This window comes from Canis aureus, chromosome 8 (genome assembly GCF_053574225.1).
Source record: "Canis aureus isolate CA01 chromosome 8, VMU_Caureus_v.1.0, whole genome shotgun sequence".
Classification (NCBI taxonomy): domain Eukaryota; kingdom Metazoa; phylum Chordata; class Mammalia; order Carnivora; family Canidae; genus Canis; species Canis aureus.
The window spans coordinates 48,073,847-48,094,656 of NC_135618.1; positions in this window are offsets into that span (position 1 = coordinate 48,073,847).

A 20,810-nucleotide genomic window follows, 5' to 3' on the forward strand; every position below is an offset into this window, starting at 1 on the left:
ATGGGATTTATGCATTGAGAATTGTTATCCATATGGCAATAATAATAATAATAATAGCCACCAATTAATATATAGCTAATGTGACCTTGAGCAAGTACTTAACCTTTTGAGGTTCTTTAGCTGTGAAAAGGGGATAATAATAGGAATTACGTCTTTGGAACTTATAATAATTCAAAAAGACATTTTTTAAAGTATCCAATATAATACCTGATGTATAATGCTTGCCGAATAACATAATAGAATTATGACTATATGCTGTATTGTCCACACACTGTATTTTTTCATGCTAAGGGCATTACAGATATTCTCACCTTTAATTCTCATGGCCATGTTGCCAGCTAGGTAATGTAATATCTGAGTTTTACAGATAGGAACAGCCTCAGAGAAGCTAGATTATCTTAATAAATGCTGGTTCTCCTCATTCCATCTATACCCAATACCTTTTGGAAATGAATGTAATCAGTCTCATGTGCAGGAGCCTGGCTGGCAATATCCAGTCACAAAGTCTGTACACAGAGTGGGGCTAACACATACACTTTGTCTCCTATGTCCCTCAAGAAGCAGAACCCCCTGCAATTTAGTAGCAGATCCACAGTTTGGCACTTGACTCTGAATCAGAATTGATACTCTTCAGTCTATGCAACTTTGACCTCATAGCATCTTCTTTGACCCAGACTGAGCCAAGTTAAATGCCTCTGTTTCTATAGCTCAAGAGACACCTCCAGGCTCCCAGCCATTTCTAGCCATCTTCTGAGCAGCAACTCCAAAGAAAAAAATGGGAAGCGTACGAATTCCCGATTTAGGCAGACTGGGTTCAGATTCCAGCTCTACCACCCATGAGCAGAGTAATGTAATTTCACCTCTATGACTTGCATTTGTTATTTGCTTTTTTGTTTTTATTTTTAAAGAGTAATAGTATTTGCCCATCTCCTAGGTTATATTATCAGTAGGCAACAGTATCTGGTTCCAGATTGCTTAGGCAAAAAGGAATGAATTAGAAAAATATAGAGTAGCTCCCAGGATATAAGAAATAGTGCAGGGTGGCTCAGTCTAAGGTTTAGCATCTGCCTTTGGTTCAGGTCATGATCCCAGAGTCCTGGGATTAAGCCCAAAGGCAGGCTGTCTGCCCAGTGGGGAGCCTGCTTCTTCCTCTCCATCTGCCTAAGGCTCCCCACTTGTGCTCATTCTCTTTCTCTGTCAAATAAATAAATAAAATTTTAAAAAAAAGAAAGAAATAGACACTACAAAGTGTTTGGGAAACTCTTTAAGGCCTTGGTGGCACAAACCTCTTGATGGTTATATTAGCATTCTCCAGAGAACCTATTAGATCTATCATCTATTTATCTATCTATCTATCTATCATCTATTATCTCTTCTCTCTCTCTCTCTATCAATAAAAGAGACTTATATTAGTTCCTTGAACAACATGGGTTTGAACTGTGCAGGTCCACTTTACACGGATTTTTTTTTTTTTTTGTAAATATGACACACTACTATAAATGTACTTCTTCATGATTTTCTTTTTTATTCTTTAAAGATTTTATTTATTTATTTATTCATGAGAGACAGAGAGAGAGAGAGAGAGGCAGAGACACAGGCAGAGGGAGAAGCAGGCTCCATGCAGGGAGCCCGATGTGGGACTCAATCCCCGGTTTCCAGGATCACACCCTGGGCTGAACACGGTGTGAACTGCTGAGCCACCCAGGCTGCCCTTCCTTATGATTTTCTTAGTAACATTTTCTTTTCTCTGGCTTATGTTATTGTATACATAAGAATACAATATATAGTATATATTAGCAAATAAAATTCCAATGTATAAAATATTATATATAAAAATACAGTATCTCACATATGTGACATACAAAATATGTCTTAATCGACTGTTAATGTTATTGATAAGGTCAACAGTAGGCCATTAGTAGTTCATTTGGGGAAAGTGAAAGTTATACATGGATTTTTGACTGTGGGTAAGGTCAGTGCCCCCTGACCCCTGTGTTGTTTAAGGGTTAACTATATTATAAAAAAAGTTTTCTCACACAATTAGAGATGCTGGGAAATCCCACATTTTGCCATCTGTAAGCTGGAAACCAGGAAAGTTGGTCATATAATTCTAATCTGAGTGTAAAGTTCTGAACACCAAGGGGGTGAGTGGCATACATTCTAGGACCACACCGAAGACCAAAGTCCTGCTTGAAAACAACCAGAAACAGCAAATTCTTCCTTACCCTGCCTTTTTTATTTCTATGCAGCCCCCCAATGGACTGGCTAAAGCCCACCCACATTAGGAAGGGCTGTCTGCTTTATAGAGTCTGTCCACTCAAACATTCATCTCATCCAGATACACCCTTACAGACACAAGCAGAGTGATGTTTGACCAAGTATCTCAGCAGCTGATCCTGTCAAGTTAACACATAAAATTACCCACTCAGGTGCCATAAAGAAACCTCAGTAGTTCCAAGTGCTTGCATCTCTACACTTAAGAGTCAAAGTCCCAGGAAAGATTCTGACTGGTTGAGAACAGGTCATGTGACTCCCTACAATATTGAGGTAGTGAGAAAAAATAATCTGATAGCAAAACCCAGCATACAAAACATGTTCTGTATCTGGGTAGTTATTGTTATAATTTTCGTCTCTCTCCTCTCTGTGCCTTATTATCAGTAACTCAGTGAATCATCCCAGAATGTCTTTGCAACCTGGGTATCCTGAAAACAACCTCCTCAACACCCACCAGCCAAATTTGCTTCTTTCTCAGCAACAATATATACAATTTAGGTGTTAAACAGTATGATAACAGTTATTTCAGTCCTTGCCATAGTGTTTACCAAGCTTTCAAAGTCTTGCCTCCAGGAGACACCAGGCATTATCACTCCGTGAAAGTAACACTTCAGGTTACTCTTCCTGTTACTCCAAGGTGGAATCGGGCCAGCCCCTCTCCCTGCCTACTCTGCTTGAGAGGCTTCTGGGTCCTAATCAGGGAGGAAGGGAGCCTGGGGGTCGGTCGTGCTGAGGGCAGGCCTGAGCCTGTACCTTGTGGTTAACAGATCAGCAATCTTGTAAAAAAGGCACTGGCCCTTGCCTTTCTTTGGGCCTCAAGATTGCACTTTGACACTTGTATCATCTAAAAACATCTCATTTCACTTATAACAACATTTTGTTCCTATGTTGGCTTTGAACAAATGGCTGAAAAGATTCTGCTTTTGAAAGCAATGATCTCTTTGCCTCCCCTAAATACATTTCTCTCCCCTTCCCCCTTCTCTCAATTCCTAATTGGCCCCGGAGCAGGTGGCCCTAGCTCTCATCCCCTCTAGCCCTTGCACACCTCTGTAGAGTTCTTGGCACACTGGAAGAGCTTTGAAAGAGAAGAAAAGATCAATTCCTAGATGCCAGGTTTCTAGTAAGGATCTGTTTTGCCCCTTGATATCACCAGTGTCATTACCTGTGCATAGTCTACAGGCCCTTCCACCCATTAGAGTGTTCAGACTTCTCCACATTAGCAAGTTCTTCTTTTCCCAAAGAAGCAGCCTACCACACTGGGCTTGTGAGCTACAAATGCGTATATAAATCTCTGGGGTAGATTGTATTGTCAACCCTAATTCTTGACCCCCTCTGCCCTCTCTTATCCATACCTTTTGCCTGGGAATTTTTATTTTCTTCACTAAAGGAGTAAAAAATAATTTCCTATTCTTCTCTTTAGGCTCAGACAAGTGACTTCCTTTAGTTGATAGAATGAGGTAGACGTGATATCATGCCAGTTCTAAAAGGCATACCTCTTGAGGCATGCATGCTTCTCTTTGCTTTCTTGCATCTCTGCCACATGCCAGGAGAAGAATATGCCCACTAGAGGGAGGACACATGGAGCAGGGCAGAGTCACTCCAGCTAATCCCTGTCCTGCCCCCAGCCAACCCACAGAACTTGAGCTAAATAGATACTTCGTGCTGCGTGCCATTGAGATACTGGAATTTGTTATGCAGCAAAATTGAAAATTCATCGTTTGTTTATACATCCCATCTTGCCACTTTATCCTCAGATGGCCCTACTCAGAGCTGTTTCCTCAACTTTTTCATCAAGGGATTGACTTGGATGATTCTTTAGGGTCATTTTAGCTCTGAAATTATTCAATTTCTTCTCCAGAGCCCCAATAATCCCATTAGTGGATCATCCCCCAGTATCTCTGGGTTGAACATTTGTTACATTGTAGGACAGTAATGTATGGAGGTGGCCCCATCTCCCATTTGCTGTGAGATCAGGATGGGTCAGCTCTGTCTTATTCATTACCACACTACTAGCATCCATCTCAGTGTGGACACATATTAACTTCTCAGTTAATGTTTGCTGTGGAAATGATGAAATAGCCAAGGGGACTAGCCAGAGGCACATCCAGATGGCACATGCATCCACCTTTCTTCCTCAAAGGCAAACAAGTATTGCCAGATTCAGTAGACTGCGTGCAGGCTATGCTGTGTGCAGGGGTGATTTGATCAATCAGCAATTGTTTCACTTAATTAATTTCTAGCATACTTATGCATACAATGTGTCAAACTACCTTTATATTTTCATTTACTTATTTGTATAATCTAGCTATCTGCTTAACCAACTACCAAAAAGCAATACACGAAAATGATAAAAAAAAAAATAAGTGCTATAAAAGGATATCTAGTCAAAATTGTCTCTCTTCCTCTTTATCTTTAATACTCTAGGTCACCTTCCTGTCAGAGTTTCTTGGGCATTGCAAAGATCATAAAGATATTTTATGAACCGACAAGCAAATATGTACTTAACGTCTCATTCTATTTAATGTATATGCAGTATGTTTTCTTATTATTTGGAATTTTACCATTTTCTTTTTCTTTCAATATTTTATTTATTTGGGAGAGAGAGAGAGAATGAACACACAAGCAGGGGCAGAGGGATAAGGAGAAGTAGATCCTCCTGCTGAGCAGGGAGCCTGATGTGGGGTTCCATCCCAGAACCCTGGGATCATGACCTGAGCTGAAGGCAGATGCTTAACCAACTGAGCCTTCCAGGAACCCCTGAATTATTATCATTTTCACTAAAATTTCCTTAAAGATAGTACTGTATTTGGTAGATGTAGCTCTATCTTGATACTTTCTTAGCTGTATGCAATTTCATCTTATGGTTTACATCATAATTTAAGCAGTCCCTATTGTGAGTATTAAGGTTATTTCTAGTCTTTTGACCAAAGCCTTTTGAAAACTCTGGCTCACCTGGGGTCAGTAGGTGTGCACTTGACCAAAAGGCCAAGTGGGAGTGACATTCAAGCCCACACTCTACCCATCAAACCTGGAACCCAAGGGTAGGGCTGTATTAATCAGTTGAACAGATGTAGTAAGAGGGGAGGTCCCTGGCTTTACTCCTCTAAAAGTCTTAAAGAAGAGTTCTCTGAACCTAGCAATCAGCCCATCCCAGTGATGAGCTAAGTGAGATGATCAGGAGCCAAGTGAGATGATCAGTAGCCACCAGGAACTACCACAGACACTAACTACTCATAAGGACTAATTAATTATGAAGAGACAGAAAGTAAGAGCTATTTATTGAGTAGGGAGCTAGATGACAGGCTAGGACTGAGGAAAGGACAAGGAAAAATGAAAGGCGCCAAAGCCATAAGGTACCCAACACTAGAGAGAAGGAGAGGATGCAGAGGCAGAGGGGATGGTGATGCTAAGCATTGGCCCCTGGGCAGGTGAGGGAGCCTTAGAGGGTCAGTTTGAGGGTTCTTGAAGTTTAACAGAGAAAGGGAAAAGTGAATGGCTACAAATATGATCTTGAACATTGGGGGGGGGGGTGTGGAAAACTTCTTTTTAATATTTTTTCTGAAATGTTTTAACTTTTCTCAAATAAAAGAGAAAAGCTATTTTCCCCAAGATCTTCTCCTTTTTCCTATGTTCTCAGGTCTTTAAATACCCCAAACATGATAATTTTATGAGCAAACCACATTATACATAATACATTTTTATGTTTCAAAGCTTACAAAGTGACTTAAGTTCCATAAAGAGTGTTAAAATTTAAAAAAAGAGGAATGCATATATTTCAGTTTTCCCACATTGCTGCTTCATCTGCTCTCCTCCATCACACTAGATTTTTTTTTTCCCCTTGGCTTCAACATTCTGAGAAATTTTATAACTGTAACCTCAAACTTCCTTTCCAGAATGACCTCTACTTTTCTCCAGACAAGACCTGAAATCTGATTCCACCTCCATTATTTGTTTGCAGAGTGACTTCCAGGGAGTTACTTTGTCTCTTTAATCCTTGGTTTGCTATCTGGAGAATGGAACCAATGACAGTACTTATGCCATGTTGTGATAACATGGTATGTGTTCATAGCTGGTACAATTCTTGGCACACATGAGATTGGATTCGTGTTCTGTTTCCTCTTCCTGGTATCCTTCAGAAAATGTTCCCTATTATCTTGAGTCAGTTGTCCTTCTTGTTAACCTGGGTGGGGTAGAAATTAGATAGTAGCATTTAGGGGAGATAATAAGGGACCAGAAGTCAGAAGAAGTGACTGAAAGTGGATCTCAAGCAAAAGAGGTAATACCAGGAAAAAAAATAATTAGAATTCCTCTGTCATTATGTGGGAGAAAACAGGTCTTTTGGAAGATTTAAAGACATATCTTTAGGATGACCAAGTTTTCCCGGTTTTCCTGGGAATAAGAGTCCCTGGATGTGGACTTTCAGTGCTAGACCCAGGAAAGACCCTGACTCACAGGGACAACTTGGTCATCCTATGTCTTAAGCTTGTGGAAGTTATGGAGGACCCTTCCCATGCCCATGAATGACTGGGTGGACTTACTGTAAACATTATGGCTGAGTAACATCCATTTCTTTCTGAAGAAATACTGAAACTGTAGGTGAGAGAATAGTGGTCCAAGAAAACACTAAAGATGAGGGAGATAATAACCAAGAATGAGTCAACTATTTTAATTCGCTGGAAGAGTCCTCATCTTCCTTCCAAAATCCACCTATGTTCCAAAAGAAGATTCAAATTTGATTAAAATGGACATTCTCCCCCCTCCCCCCAAAAGGGCAAAGAACCCTCCATCAGAGCAGTGAAGAAGCTGTACTTCCCAGATGTCTCAGAAGCCCCAGAGTAGTAAAGTGGAGTTTCCCAATGGAGAAAGAAGAGGAAGTGGAAAATGAAAATATCCAACAGGGTGTGACTCTAGGAGGGTTCCTAGAAACCCCATGTGGGAAGATCATTAGTGATATAGTAAAATAATCAGGCATTTTCCTTTGACCGCTCATGTGTTCTGTCCTGGTGTTACTCAAGCCTCTCTTATCCACTCTGGGGGCAGAGGTGCTAACTGGCCTGGTGCTTGGAATGTCAGCAACTTCTAGGGATGCCCAACATGTACAGAGCTGCCTCAAGATTGGTTCTGCCCTCTCCAAATTGACTCTTCTTTTGAGTTCTGTTTCTGTCTTTTAAAAAGATCTAGCTCTTTATTCTACTTCTTCTCTCCGTGAGAGATCCTCTGCAATGGCTGCCTTCATAAGTCAGAGGACTAGAAGAACCATCTTTTACTGGGGAAGAGGGTAGGGGATGATACTCTCTGGTTTAGCTCTTGGACCCTGAAGATTGGGGTCATCGGCACATGAGTGATTGGAATATCCATCTAAGCACCAAATAGCCTGTCTTCTTTCTTTCAAGGGAATGGATATAAAGCCACAGCCAGGGGCAGGCAAGACCATCTAGGTTCTACAGCTCTTCCAGCTGCAGTTAAAGGTAGTCTGGGAAGGAAGAAGCTTGGTTTGGATAACGTGTGAAATGTTATCACCCAAATAGAGTCATTGATATGTCTCAGGCATGTCCCCAGATGTACATTTGACCGAGATGCATGCATATCACAACTACCACTCTCCTGAAATTAGGGAGAGAGGGAGGTTTTCAAGTCCGCCTATTTGATGTTATGCATATTTCATGGCATTCAGAGTGAATGGAACTTCTGGACATCTTCCAACAATCTCAGACTCTCTGGAGCCAAGAGCCACATCATGCATTTGAAGGGATGAGTTGTTTAACTTTGAGAAGAAAAGAACTCAGGTTTCTACTTAACCATTAAAATGTTTGGGAGAGATGGATGGGGGAGATCAGCAATGATGTCCTAAAACAGGAACAGAAGGAAAATCATTCTGTGAATATCTGGTACATAAACTACTTTGCCTTAAGGTAACCATCCACAGCTTTGCAGCAAAAAGATGTGGGAGTAGAGGCATTCTCCATTGCTCCTGCTTGCTGACATGATTAATGCTTGATGCTTCCTGGTGAAACTCTATAACCTTGTTGAAAAGGATAACAAAGAGCCTTTTCTCTCAGGAAACATCCACCTCATCTAGCTTCAAACTGTCTTTGCTCTATCAACAATGACAGAAACTAAGATCAACATTTTCATTATGTTTTCCTACAAATATTACTCCATTTAATTTTCTCCAGCCATGTTAGTGTCCCCAGTTTTCAGATGAGGAAACTGAGGTTTGGCAACCTTTTGACTTTGAGGCCAAGTTTCAAAGTTTAATGTCAAATTTAACATCAAGAATCAAAACCCAGTTCATTTTCTCTTCTCACTGGGGATAGACAATCATCACCAGTCAATGAGCTCTGTGTTTCGTTTCCTCTTTCTTGGACTTTCCATGTTTCTGCCATCGGATTCTTCCTAAAGGGGAGAATCTGCTTCTAGGTGACCATTGGCCCAATTGTCTGAAGTCTGAGCCAGTGTTGGTCACCAGCCATCCCTCATGGACACACATAGCCAACTATGGAAAGAAGAATCTCACTGCTCTTGATTTGGAATTCTAGTCCTGCTGCGTCAGGCATCTTCCTTCTCTGGAGGTCACTCTTTCCATCTGTAAAATGAAGACAGTAGGATTCCCTTCCCCCTGGGTTTGTTGTGAAGGATCAATGGACTGATATAAATACTTGCTTCCCCATTACTAATTGAGCTAAATAGGGCAGTGATTGTAAAGTTCTGACAGGGAACCTGGCACATAGTGAGAACCCAGGAGTTATAGATTGAGTCGAGTCTCACTCCACACAAAAATAAGCATTAAAGCCCTAACCCCCAGGACCTCAGAATGTGACCTTATTTAGAGACAAGGCCTTTACAGAGGTAATTAAGTTAAAATGAGGTCGTTAAGGTAGGTCCTAATCCAATATGACTGATGTTCTTATAAAACAGAAACAGTCATACACAGAGGGAAGATGATGTGAGGACACAGAGGGAGAAGACAGCCAGGTGACTGGAAGGATGCATTTATAAGACAAGGAGAGCTTAAGGATGCCAGAAGCTAAGAGAGGGTCACAAAACAGTCCCTTCCCTTTGTCTTTAGAGGATCATGGGCCTGCTGACACCTTGATTTCAGATTTCTGGTCTCCAAAACTGTGAGATATAAATTTGTGCTGTTTTAAGCCCCTCATTTTGGGTTACTTTGTTATGCCTGCCCTAGGAAACTAAGAACCTAGGGGTGGAGATGGGCTCATCTAGGGCTCTCTGGCTTGGGGGTAAGACCCAATTCAGACTTCTCCTTTGTTTTATGACCCCACTGATGCATGCTTCATACTCTGGCTTTTTGATTCCACATCTTCTAATCCAATCTACTGCAGAAATCTACGCTTCTTGCAGAAACATACACACACACTCATAGAAGGAAACTTCATCTTAAATGCCAATCAAATAAAGGGAATGATTAGATCAGGAAGGCTGACCTGTAGCTAAGAATTTGTAGATCCTTCCTCAGAAACAACATAGTATCTTGAAAGAACTCAGATTTTGGACCCAGACAAATATCCAGGGTAAAATCCAGCTCTGCTATTCACCTGCACTGTGAATATGGACCAGTTTCCCACCTGTAAAATGAAAACTAATAGTACAGGCCTCATAGGACTGTCATAAAGTTAAATGAGAAGCCATAAGCTTTGCCCCTACCACAGTGCTAGGATATATAGTGGTAGGTACTCTTTAAAGGGTAATTACTGATAATGCAATTGCTGTTGTGTCCTAAAGACTCACACAGTCATACCTTGTTTCCCCTGAGTTTTTTATCCCCCCTAATTGCATGCCTCATTAAAAACATTTGAAAAAGATGGAGAGAGAACCTAATGGCCTAATTCCCCCAACTACCCAGGAAGGATGGTTCTGTGGGTCTGTTTTCCTTATGCAATAATGAGGGAATGATAAAACAAGCAGTTTTGCATTTGAAGATGGAGCTTCTGATGAACCAGAAGGGAAAACATTTGAGTGGTTTGTCAAGTGGCAGTGGAAGCTTATGGACTTTGTGCTGCTTCATGACCTCACCTGCATCCTGGCTCACAGTGTAATGTGGCAACAATTCTAGGAAGACTTGGGGAACAAATCAGTATCATCAGCACAGAGTAGAGATGGAATATGGGTTGTCACTCTCCACTCTTGCCCATGCAGACACTGCTAAACAATCATGGAACTCCTTCCCACTGAATTTATTAAGAGATTTAGAACCTTAAGAATTCACACTATCACCTAATCACAGCCAGCCTTCAGTTTGAAAGATACTTGCTATCTCTGACTCAGGAAAAGAGGGAAGACCCTAACTGATTTATGTCTCTTTGATGGGGGCAAAAATGAGGCAATTCACCCATCCAGAAATATCTGATGGCCATAGTGGGGAGGAGAGGTAGGGCTTTGGGCATAAGGGCCAGGTGAAGTCAGAAATATAAGGAGGTAATAAACCAGATACCCTGGAGAAAGAAAGAACTCAGGGCAAAGACTTCAGGACAAAAAATGGGAATGATGCATAAGTTTTGGAGGTCTGAGCTAGACAGCTCATTGGTTGATGCCTAAGGAATTACTTGGGCCAAGATGTAAGTATTTATTGAGCAAGTATTAGGTGTCAGGGTCTCTCTAGGCACTTCCATGGACATCTTCTCATTCAACACTCACAATAACTATATCAGGTAGGAAGTATTCTCATTTTACAGATGAAGACACAGATATAGAAAGATTAAGTAACTTATCCAAAGTCACAAATGTATGCTACCTGTGTTGGAGCCTTTTTCTCTTATATAATAGCTGATGTTCATACTTTTTTTATCCTGAAAGCTTTTGAAACTGCTAATAAAATGCACTATGATAACAACGAGAACAATGATAGGAAATAATAAAGATACCACAAACTTTGCCAGATAATGTTGGCTGAAAATTTTACTTGATATTAAGGACCTTCAAAGTAGGATCTAATAGATATCCAGACTGGAGAAAGACTAGAAAAGGAGGTAAAGACACTAAATACAACTCTTGAAAGAAGGGGAGGAAGGTATTTATAGCAACTCTGTTTGTGCCAAGGTCAGAGGCAATCCAGAGGCAATCCAGAGTAATCCAGAATAACAGGATGGTGTTGCCTCTGTCCCTGGAGGGCTCACTTCTTGGTGAATGATAGTGTGGGACAGCCATTGGTGTGGCTCTCTGTGTTAGGCTGAGTTGAGAGAGGAGATGCAGAGCTGTCATTAGGGAGAAAGCTCATGGACTAAAGAGGGATGGATGGAGTAGGTTGTTTGTAGGACCACCTTGAATCCTGAAAGCTTTTCTGGCTCTACTTCCACCATATATATGCTGACAATACCCACCCTCTGCCTCCTTTTAAAGGTGACTGTAGTCCCTTGAAATAGGGTAACCACATAATTTTTCATGTTTTGAGAGTAAAAATAAAGAGGTCGCCATGTAATTTTTTTATGGTTTGGCTCCCTAGGATGCAAAATAGGATGTCACTCCCATTCCCACATAAAACCAAAGAGAAATCATGTGACTTTCACTCCAGCCCCATCTGTAACTTGCTACACATCAGCCACACATCCTTTTTGAGCCCCAGTCTCCTCATCTGTCATACTGTCTGGACAAACTCTAAGGGTCTGACATCCTACAGGGTTCCCACACTCCTTTGAGGGTGGCTGAGGCCATTAGAGCATGGGTCTGTGGAAACAAGTAGGAACCACAGAGTGGAGGCATCCTTTTCCTTGGGCTCCGGGTAGGACTACCTTGGTGTTTGTGCCTTATACCCCCTGATGGCTAGAGAAGAAATAGAGATGTGTTATTAACAAAAGAAATGAAGATAAATATAGCCCCTGTTGGATTAATATCCCCAGGATTACTCACGTCTCCTTCAAAGTGAAGCAAAGATCATGTGCCGCCTGACAACCACCCATCTGGCCTGAGAAAAGTCGCCATATGGATGGTTGTCGCTAATTATAGTTAAATACTGAAGGGAGGATGTTCCAGTGTGGAGTCTCGTAAGATCAGAATTCTCTTGGTTTCCCCTTTTCCAGGAGTTGTGGAAAGGCTGTGTGGTTGTCCTGCTCATACTTGCTCAGGTGCATTCAGGCAAGCTACCCAACCTGTCCAGAATCAACTTTCTCCAACCCAGAAGTGGAGGAATAATAATCGTCCTTCTTAATGTTAAAAGGTGTTAACAACATAGCCTCTATCCCAAATAAAGAGTCAGTGGAGGTCCTAGATCATGAAGGAATCCAAGGAAACAAGCAATAATTTAATAAATGCACATTTGGTGGTTCCTATTATGAATCTGAGTCCTTGGTTAGGTATACTAAGATTTATCCAAACCATAACCATACCTGTGTATACCCCGAGTCTTTTATTTCTCCAGAGTATCTGACTTTATTACCTCTGAGTCTCATTCATTACCTCCTTACATTTCTGACTTCAACTGGCATAAATATATAAATATATATATATATATATGCATTTGGATTTTTTTTGCCAGTCCCAAGCAAAAAGCACCCACTGAATCACTCTGATCCCAGAAAGGAAGCTCCCTTGTTGAAACCATGTGACAACCTACAGCATTGCTTTCTTAAAATAGTTGGAGATTCCTTTCTTTCCATCCCAAGAGGATGACCAACTTGAAAGATGAGGAACCCATTTTCCACATATATGCTCTGAGACAGTCACCAAGAGCTGTCAGTTTAGCTGTGGACCAAATGTCAGGGTGTAGATTCAGTTTGGGAAAAAAGGAGATGGAATATTTAAATTGCGGGTGAATATCTGTCAGTGCTCTCATTCTGTCTGCACTGTTTTGTCCACTCCTAGATCCAAGAATGGCCAACTCTCCTAACTACCATCCCATCAAAGTAAGACTACTTTCCCATGGAAGCCACAAGCTACCATTCTCTTGGACATCAAGTAGACAATATATGTAACTATAGTGAAATAGGTGTAAGGAAATTCACACGGCTCTCAGTATTCATTAACTGACCCATTTTTTTGGAAAAGATTTATTTTTTATTTAGAAAGAGAGTGAGAGAGCACACACATGAGATGCAGAGAGAGAAGGAGAGATAATCTCAAGCAGATTCTGTGTTGAGTGTGGAGTCCCATGTGAGGCTTGATCTCATCACCCTGAGATCATGACCTCAACCAAAACCAAGAGTTGGACTCCTAACTGCACTATCCAGGTACCCCTAATTGACTCATTTTTCTTAAAGATATGGCCATAAAGAAAATTCTCTTCTAAAACAAAAACTACAATGAAAGCATAATACATGACAACTAACTTTTGGTTCTAGAGTTGGGAGACAATGAGGTGTGGGAAGGATGGTAATAAAAAGAGAGCACATGCCCTGTTTCAACAGAATGCTTCTAAGCAGCCAGTCCATGGTTACCATTTATCAGGGAAGGCTTGATATTGTCAGATCATCTGACTTTTCCAGAGATACTCTTAAGTAGGATGTTCATGTGCAACACTCTAATTTTTTTTTCTTGACTCAAATCTTCAATAAATACTTGAAGCTTTTTTACTATTATTTTTTTTAAAATAAGCATGATCTTTGTTCTGGCTTGCAGGTAAGGACAGAGCTTATCTAAAATGACAGTAACATAGAGGAGAGCAGAGCTGAGAGATGGTGAGAATCTGAGTCTTGGTGATGTCCTTTGAATTCCTGGATCCAGCCACACCTACAATTTCCTATATTCCTGAACTTATCAACTACATAGCACAAGAATTTCTTCCTTTTGCTTAAGTCAGTTTGAGTTATGGTTCTTTCACTTGCAACAAGAAAAAAAAATCCTAATCAATAAAAGGATCTCAGGGTCATTCATAATTCATAATAGGATTTTTCAGCATGAATATGCCAAGGATTGGTTGTAATTTGACATGGCTAGAAAGTGTGTTGAGATCAGAGCAACATGCACAGATGGAAAGAAGCTGTATCACAAAGAACCTAGGATGCTTTCCTAAAGGTTAATTTCTTCACCCACAGGCAATAGTAAGCCAGTGAAAGTAAGCTGGATTTCCCCATCTTGGGATTTTTATTTGGGATTTTGACTTCTCTACTACAGTTTTTTTTCCCCCTGCTAGTTGCTTCCAGGGCAGTGAAAGGGTTTCATCCTACATGATGGGGTGGAATGAATGAGCCTGTGTTTTCTGAATTGCTAACATTTCTGAGCCATGTTGCAGACTCATTTGACTGGTTTGTGATCCCCAGGTGAATATACAGTAAGCAGAAGCTCTCGACACTTTGAATACATGATACAACAAAGGAAAAGGCACAATATTAGAAGAACAAATGGCACAATATTTTCCTAAGCATGTTTGGATTAGATTTATGTTAGATTTGGGAACCTGGCAATTTAATAGGTGGGAGAACTTTCATCAAACTTCAGAAAGTACATGTATAATTCATGGCTGCTTGGTACATGGAATTGCAGGGAGAGATTATAACCAGAGAGAGAGATGTAGTATGACAAAGTACAAAACGGCATCACCTGTCACCCTGCTGAGCCTCCTCTTGCAATTTATGGGGACTGTCAGCTACTAACAACCTAAATAACTCATTTCCATGCCAGAGATTATAACAGAAGCAGAAAATACATGAGAGATCAATTTCATGTTGTGACTTTTTTTTTTTTTGAAATGAGGACACAGCCTGGTATGGTGTATGGGTATCTCAGAGTGAGGGCTGGCATGACTTAAGACCTAATAGGCACTTTTTACCATACTGATCTTTTATTTTATTTTTTCACAAAGACCCCAAAGTTTACTCAAGAAGGGCTGAGATGGAACCAGTTGAGAAAGGATATGGGAAACTGTTTTCATGTCCTCATATCAGTAGGGCTTTGGGGTCAACCAGACCTGGATTTGAATCCTGACTCCTCCAATTACAATCTGAGTTATCTCCAATAAGGAGAGGTCTCTGAGCCTCAGTTTCCTTATCAGTAAAATGGAGTCAGTAGCAGTAATAGCAAGTTGTAACACCAAGTTTATGTTCCTTAGTGCTTCATTTTAAAAATGGATTCAGGCAAAAATCTGTGATGAGTAATCATAGTGGGTTTTGTTTTTCCCCTTTGGGGTTTGTGTGTGTGTGTGTGTTTGTGTGTTTGTGTGTGTGTTGAGAGACACACACAGTGAAAATCAGAGAGAGAGAACAAGTGAGCAAGAGAGAGATCGGAAATGTGAAGAGCCTGCACTCTGAGACTAGTCTCTGTAGTTAAGTTATAGCTCTGCTACTTATGTAACCTGTTCAAATTACTTAATTTCTTAGTGTCTCAGTTACCTATCTGTTAAGTGGAGATGATTATACTATTTTATCTTATAGGTTGTTCCAGGGGTTAAATGAATAAATATATGGAAAGTGTTTAGAACAGTGCCTGGCAAATAGTGTGCTATATGTCTTAGCTATCAGCAGTAATTATATTATCAATTGAACACTGCTATTATTTCTGTTAAGAATGATAATGATAATAATTACTCATTCGATGTAGAAGGTTATGAGATTTGAGGAGGAAAATGATGAAGGGTAGGTAGACTTTGAAGTCATTCCTGGTTTAAAACATGTTCAACCTTTGTTTCTACTTTTATGATATGAGGGTGACAATTTGTACCCCTTGAGGCAAAAATGGCATTAAAATGATATTATAGTGTGTACCAGCTTGGGACACAGAGGCTATTGTGATGATCTCTCCTTTTACAGAGGATGGAGTAGGGTAGACTAAGCCATCTGCCCACAGACACACATGATTTGGCCAAGTGTCTTTCCCAAAATCCTTTGCCCTCTCCACTCCCCAGATGCTGTCTCCCCCAAAGGACCTTGGAAACATGTATGGGACAGTGGCAATCTTTGGTCTTTCATATCATGGAAAGTAATGATGTCATGTGAATTGATGTAATAGTTATTTGAAGGATTCTATCCAGTTCATCTTTTCTGAAAATTTCCCTCAGGTAGGTCCTCAGCAGCCAGGTTCCTGATATGTGACCCCCCACCTCCTGTTACACATCTGTGTGTGTCATTAGTTGAGTAATGACTACATGTCATAGCAGAATCCAAGCTCTATCAGGATGGGGGTCATCTTTCCTTTTGTTCAGTTTTATAGCCCCAGCATCTGGCATAATGCCTGGCCCATAATAGATGCTCAAGAAATACCCACCACACTAATGGATATGTACCAAGGATAAGCAGAGCTGCAGGGTGAAGGTACACACAGCCCTGCTGCTGGGATTCAAGAGCTGTCCTGGTCCCCACCCCCTACCGTTCTGGAAGGCTGCTTTTTCTCGTATTTTTCTTCAGATTCAGTCAAAGACATTCACCATGAGTCCACTGAAGTCTTATGTTTTACTTACTTTCCTGTGAGTGGAGTTGTCTTATCTGCAACCCAATGAGACCCTTCATGCTATTGTGAGGAGATGGAAATTGAGAAGATTCTGAAGGTTTTCTTCTTCCAAGATGATCCAGCATGAGAATACACAGCACAGGCAACAAAGATGGCCACAGCTCCAAGAAACATAAAGGATGTTTGTAGTCTTTGCCGGCTGTTATTCATGCTCTGGTTCAGCCTGACCTGAGAGCACCACTTCACTTATTCCTAGTCTACTGGGTCTCACCTTCAGTCTTTGTAATGCCTTTCCCAACTTCTGTATTCACCTCCCCATTTTCAATACTCACTCCTCCCACAGAGCCTATTTGAGTTCCTTAGTGACTGAGGCACATACAAACCTTTCTTTCCAGGAGATGCAACATTGAAAGCAACATCGAAGGATCCTGTCTATATGTAAGAGAAATCGTGGTTTATCTTAAACCTTTTGAAGTATCTCCAGCTCTTCTTGTCTACCCTGAATTCATTATTTTTTTCCTTCCCAGTTCTTTTTTTAATGATTGAAGCCTATCAACTTTCACCCAGTTGTCAAGACTAGGACTTAGAATCTGGGTATCACTCTGCTTCATCTCTTTCCTTGATTCTGTATTCAGTCAAATCCATGAAGTTCTTCCACACTTCTACCTGCTAAATGTCTCCCCGGTCCATCTGCTTCCTCATCTGCATCCTTACTGCCACCATTCTAGCCAAGATGCCACAATCTCTCTTTCTCCAGGATGGCTGGAACTTTTCCAATCCTCTCCCTGCCTCCAGGCTTACTCCTTGCCTACTGCTCATCTTCCCAAATACAAATCTGACCATGTCTATCATTTCATGTCCTCTTTACCACTTAGGGACATGCCTTAGAACTCACCATCACTGAACACTGTTCCATCTATAAACATAAATGCCAGCTTCTGATTCCATGACCACAAACTCCTATTCTTCCAGCTTGAAGGCAACTATGTCCAATACCATAATTCTTCAACTTCACTATGACTGTAGGCCATTCAGGCCACCACCTTCTCCAGATTCATTTGTCCTCCTCCACTACTTTTCTCTCCCATTCTCATGGTCCATCACTTGCAACTGCCTGCTTCCAAATGCCCACTCACACAATATTCCTGACTCATTTTCTCTCCATACCATATTTGCTTGGCAAAACCCAACCCTAGATGCAGTAAGCCATCTGCCTTCTCTGTGCTATACCTGAGCCGCTAAAAACACTAGAGAGAAAATAAATCCAGATACTCATTTTATATCTTACAATGTTTTTTTTTTTACTGAGCTTATTCATCTGCTTTCCAAGATCCAATCTAGCTTCATAAGGTCGTTGTGAAGATTAAGGGTTAATATATTAAAAATTGATTAAAGTAATACCTGGCACATGGGAAGAACTCAATGAATGCTGGCTATTGATAATAATGATAATATTATTATTATTGTCACTGTCACTAACCCATTCTCCCATCTGATGACCTTACCTCTACTTAGTTGAAAACGTGGAAAATTTCAGATGAGAACTCCCTAATCTTTCTGTCATCAACTCTTCAATCTCCCAATAGCTCTACTGATCTCATTCTTCTCTCCAAAAGTCAATTCCTTATCATGTGATCCAGATCTTATATAGTTTTGCTTGCTTTCTTAAGACTTACACATTTTCCCAAGTCCCCCTTTTATCTCTTGTACCATAAAATAAAATGCTAGATATCATCTGAACTAAAGTATTAAGTCACACATCCTGTGCTCTGGACAGTCCATTAAGTCAAGAATTTAAAGCATGTTCCACAAAATGGCACTGAGTGTCCCGCCTCTAGATGAAAAAAGTCTAGGATGAAAATAAGCATCGATTGCTTGGGGGAAAAAAAGGAAATCCTATAATTAATGTCCTAGTTGATTCACGTATTTGTACCCTGAAAGCCGCTTCCTTTAAAATTGCAATTCATTACCCCAGAGCAATTTAGCTGTGGTGCTTACATGTCTAAAAGTGTAAGAACCATCCAGACAGAAAGGCCGACTGAACTAATTATATTAGGCATCATGATCTTTAATTAGATCAATAGGAGAAGAGCATCGGTACACATCTTGGGAGGCTTTTGCTACATCGCTTGTTCTCTCCAAGGAAACCCAAGCATCAATACTAATCCACAGGAAAATGTTCAGAAAAACACAGCAGATTAACAGTGAGAGAAAGGATGATTTGGATGAAATTAATCATTGTTGTCATTGTGCAAAAGCAATACTCAACTTATGAGTCCAGGGCATTGAAGACCATGACTTTTATTGCCACAGCCTTAGGATCACAGTTAGTCTCAGAGCCCATGGCTTTCAAAACATTACCATTGGTGGAGACAAATGACATTCCATTACCAATATGCACTTTTCCATTCACAGTAAAACCCTATAATTATTATACTTTTAATGATATCACCCAAGAAACTCAGTGAGAAAAGAAAAAAAAAAAAAAAGAAACTCAGTGAGTATGAATCACAGAGTAGAATCAGAACTTTCCTAACTCATTGAGTTCAAGGAAGACCACAGAAGGGAATTATGGAAGTGGAGACCTGGCTGATAGGTATGTATTTGATCAACATTTAGATCTTGGTTTTATAATTATTTATATTTATCCTACTAAAGATTCACATATATATGAATATAGAATATAAATATATGGAGAGGAAATGGCATACTCTCCCATTCATAGCATGTTAAAATTATCATCCAGTGCTAGAAGCTTCTTTTCATTTAATTTTTCCTTCCTATTTTTCTCTACCAGGTACTTACACTAGTGCATATAATATATATCCTTCAAGTCACCTTCCATATTTTATACACACTTAAAATGTACCTATACCCTTGAAAAAATATGGTATTTGTGTGTGCATGTTTCACATTTATGTAAATAGTATTGTGCTCTAAATTCCATCCTGCTTCTTACCTTCGTCCATTTCATTAGGCTTTTGAAATGTATTCAATTACTCTGTATAGATATGGTATTCAGATCTCTGGTTTCCTGGTTTTCTCCTACTCTCTGCCTACACTCATTGACTCAAGAAGGACCAAAGGATCACCAAAAAGCAACCAATTCAGCAGCTTTATTTGTGAACAAGGAAATAAAGGCTTACTTCTCTTCAAAAAAGAAAAAAAAAAAGAATAACCAAAGGAAAATCATGTTTTGTACTCGTTGAACTTTTTTTAGTTCTTTTCCTGGTGGTACAAGAAAAGGTAATACCTGAGATGTGTTTTTGATTCCTGGTTCAACCAAATAAAATGAGTGAAAGATTTCACTTTTGAATATTTGCTGTATATTCAGCACTAGGTCAGGCACAGAATTCTCATTTAATTCCCATAACAATCCTTTGAGGTGGGAAACATTATCTCTATTTTATACGAAGAGGATATTAAGGCTAAGAGAGGTTCAGTAGCTTGCTTGTGCTCCCTGAGCTCTTAGGAGGTACAGTTAGGATTCAAATGCACATTTCTTCAAGTCTATCCACAAACCAATTCCAAGTGTAATAACACAGTGGTGCAAGGCCAGTACTCCAGGAAATCCTGTACCTGAATGTCTTTGTCTTTCACACAATAGTTCAGAGATAATGTCAATTTAGAAGAGGTGGAAGAGGAAGTCTGATAACACCTTTCAAGAGAGCATTGCACTTCTGGACAAAGAAAAGGTATGAATGGACTTGGCTCAGCTATAATCCTGCAGTAGATTATCAATGAGTAGTATAACTTTATGCATCTAGATACCACTGATTGATATAAAAGGCCTGGGTCATCTCTAAATGAGTGTTTTGTGCCTGAAAAAGGAAAAAAACTCATCACCCAAAGACCAAGTCCCAAGGTATTCGAGCTGTGGCATGTGCTTCAAAGGCATATTATACATGGAGAGTGAAGAGTAGATGATCACTGTTGAGTAATGTTTTTATAAAAGTAGTCACTGTGATAGGATTCATTGCTGAGTAGCTGTGATACAGAGCATTATTACTGGGAACATTTCCATCCTATTAAGATTCCAAGTGTTAAGTATTCTTTATAAGACTTTATTTATTTATTTGAGAGAGAGCACATGAGCGAGGCTCAGGGCAGACAGACAGGGAGAGAATCTCAAGCAGACTCCCCACTGAGAACAGAGCCCAAGGCTGGGCTTTATCTCACTACACTGAGATCATGATCTGAGTGAA